The sequence below is a fragment of the Cornus florida genome, unplaced genomic scaffold (genome assembly GCF_030987335.1).
Source record: "Cornus florida cultivar Cherokee Brave unplaced genomic scaffold, ASM3098733v1 CherokeeBrave_3.0.0_Hap2_Chr07, whole genome shotgun sequence".
Classification (NCBI taxonomy): domain Eukaryota; kingdom Viridiplantae; phylum Streptophyta; class Magnoliopsida; order Cornales; family Cornaceae; genus Cornus; species Cornus florida.
The window spans coordinates 10,021,906-10,024,635 of NW_026775577.1; the positions used below are offsets into that span (position 1 = coordinate 10,021,906).

At 39.2% G+C, this 2,730-nt stretch overlaps 1 non-coding gene across 1 annotated transcript; it reads right to left on the reverse strand.

Moving 5' to 3' along the window:
- Positions 1–319: 319 nt before the first annotated feature.
- Positions 320–426, reverse strand: LOC132267936 (small nucleolar RNA R71). Its single transcript, XR_009469135.1, has one exon. It is a non-coding gene; the product is annotated as a small nucleolar RNA R71 (small nucleolar RNA).
- Between the last annotated feature and the right edge of the window lie 2,304 nt (positions 427–2,730).

The window sequence follows — 2,730 nt, forward strand, 5'->3', positions numbered from 1 at the left end:
TGCACCCACTTGCATTCAATTGCCAAATTTCCGTGCTCGTCATTATGAGATTAAGGCTTCCACCATTAACATGTGCCCCCTTTTCTATGGGTTGAGCAATGAAGAGCCTTATAAACATTTAGATGAGTTCTTGGAAGTTTGTTCCACCGTGAAAATCACGGATGTTCTGGAAGAAGTCCTAAAAATGAAGCTTTTCCCTTTCACTCTTCGGGATAAAGCTAAATATTGGTTTAACAACTTGCGACCAAATACAATCACTTCTTGGGCACAATTGCAACAAGAGTTCCTAAAAAAGTATTACCCCGCAAGTCGAACTGATGCCATGAGAACTTCCATTCGTGAATTTAAACAACAAGAAGGAGAACCCATTCATGAAGCATGGGAATGTTTGAATGACTTGCTACAGAAGTGTCCACACCATAACATTCCTAAGTGGCAATTAGTTCAATGTTTCTTTTCAAGTTTATCTGATACTAATAAGGGCATTGTTGATGCTTCTTGTGGCGAAAGCTACATAGAAAGAAATGAAGATGAAATTTGGCTTCTTTTCGAAAAAATGAGTGAAAACTCAATGCATAGATCTTCATATTCTAGGAGTGGTCACTTAGCAAATATGGGAGGCAAGAAAGCTCTAAATCAAATAGACTCTTCCATAGAAATTGCCGCCGAGGTTAAAAATCTTACTCAAAGATTTGATAAATTCCTTTTGAATAAAGGTCTGACAATTCAATCTTATTCTCATCCTTCCAATGAATGTGCATGACTTGTTCTAGTTACACTCACCATACTTCAAATTGCCCTCTTGTACAAGTCATACCAAGTGAGTCTCAAGAACAACCAAATGCAGCTTTCATTCATCAAGGGAACAACCCTTATTCCAATACTTACAATCCGGGGTGGAAAAATCATCCTAACTTTGCTTGGAGAAATCAAGGAGACGGTGCAAACCCTCCTCAAAATCAAGGTTATCAAGCAAAGTATGTTCCCCCACATCTCCAAAATCAAAATCAGAATTCTCAAGGTTACCGTCCTTCATTCTATCCTCAGAATGTGAATCAATACTCTCAACCTCAAGCATCAAATTCTTAATCCTATTATTAACCTCAAGCATCAAATTCTCAATCTTACTCTAATCCAAATTAAGCGCCTCCTAAAAGTTCCGCTTTTGAGGACAAGGTCTTGCAAGCCTTAGGTGATCTTCGAAAAAATAATCAATTGTTTCATTCTCACTCTCAATCAATTGCAAAGCTTGAAGTTCAAATCGGGCAATTAGCTAATTCTTTAAATGTGAAAGAGAAAGGTAAGTTGCCTAGTCAAACTGAGACCAATCCTAAGGGGCAATTTATGGCGCAAGCAAGTCCTTCATCAGAATTTTCTAGAAATGAGCAAGTTCAAGCAATTACTACCTTGAGGAGTGGTAAGAAAGTGGATAATAAGGTAGAGGTACCTAAGGAGGATAGTGAACTGAAGCAACCAAGTGGTAGCGTCCGTCCCATTCCAAATCCTATTCCTATTTCTTTTGATGCTAGTGGTTCCAAAATGGACATTCCGTCATCTTCATTATCATCTCCCCAATTAGAGAAGCCTTATGAGCCAAAAGCTCCATTTCCTCAAGCTTTGAGAGAGACTTCATCATTTGGGAGACAAAAAGGGAAAATTCATGATATGATGGAAGTGTTTAAACAAGTAAAAATCAATCTTCCTCTTCTAGATGCAATTAGGCAAATTCCACCATATGCAAAGTTCTTGAAGGACTTGTGCACACAAAAGAGGAAGAGTAAGGGAAGGGACCTTAAGAAAGTGCTTTTAACGGAACAAGTGAGTTCCATCATTCTGTCCAACACTCCTCCTGAGTTCAAGGATCAGGGTGTTCCGACCATTTCTCGTGTTATTGGAAACCAAGAGGTTCGTAGAGCTCTCCTTGATTTAGGTGCAAGTATCAATCTCATTCCATACTCTGTTTACTTGCAGTTAGGATTAGGGGACTTGAAGCTAACATCGGTAATAATCCAACTAGCCGATAGATCAATTAAGAAACCAAGGGGAATTGTTGAGGATATTCTAATTAAGGTTGATAAATTTTATTTCCCGGTTGATTTTGTGGTACTAGATACTGAGCCAGTCCCTAATCTCACTAATCACATTCCAGTCATCCTAGGAAGGCCATTCCTTGCCACTGCCAATGCCACCATTAATTGTAGATCTGGCATTATGGACATCTCTTTTGGCAACATGATGGTTAAACTTAATGTTTTCAATGCAAGTTAACATCCCACAGATGAAGACGAGTGTTTCCTAGTAGATGTTTTGTATGAAACCATAGAGGAGACTCTTCCCTCTGTTCTCTCTAAGGACCCTCTTGAGGCGTGCCTTTGTGAAATGTTTGAAAGTTGCGGTTTTGACACAGAAGGATCCATAAGTAAGGTGAATGCTTTGATGGACTCTGTGGCCACTTTGGATTACCTACCTTGGAAAAGTAAGAAAGAACCTCTTCCTTCACTCTCTAGTACTCCACTAGTTCCATCTCTCATTTCTCCTCCTATTCTTGAGCTGAAGCCTCTTCCATCAAATCTCAAATACACCTTCTTAAGCCCAAAAGAGACTCTTCCGGTCATCATTGCTTCCAATCTTGAAAATAACCAAGAGAATGATCTTTTGGAAGTGCTTAAAGCTAACAAAGAAGCCATTGGATGGAGAGTGGCTGACTTAAAAGGTATTGACCCTTCTATT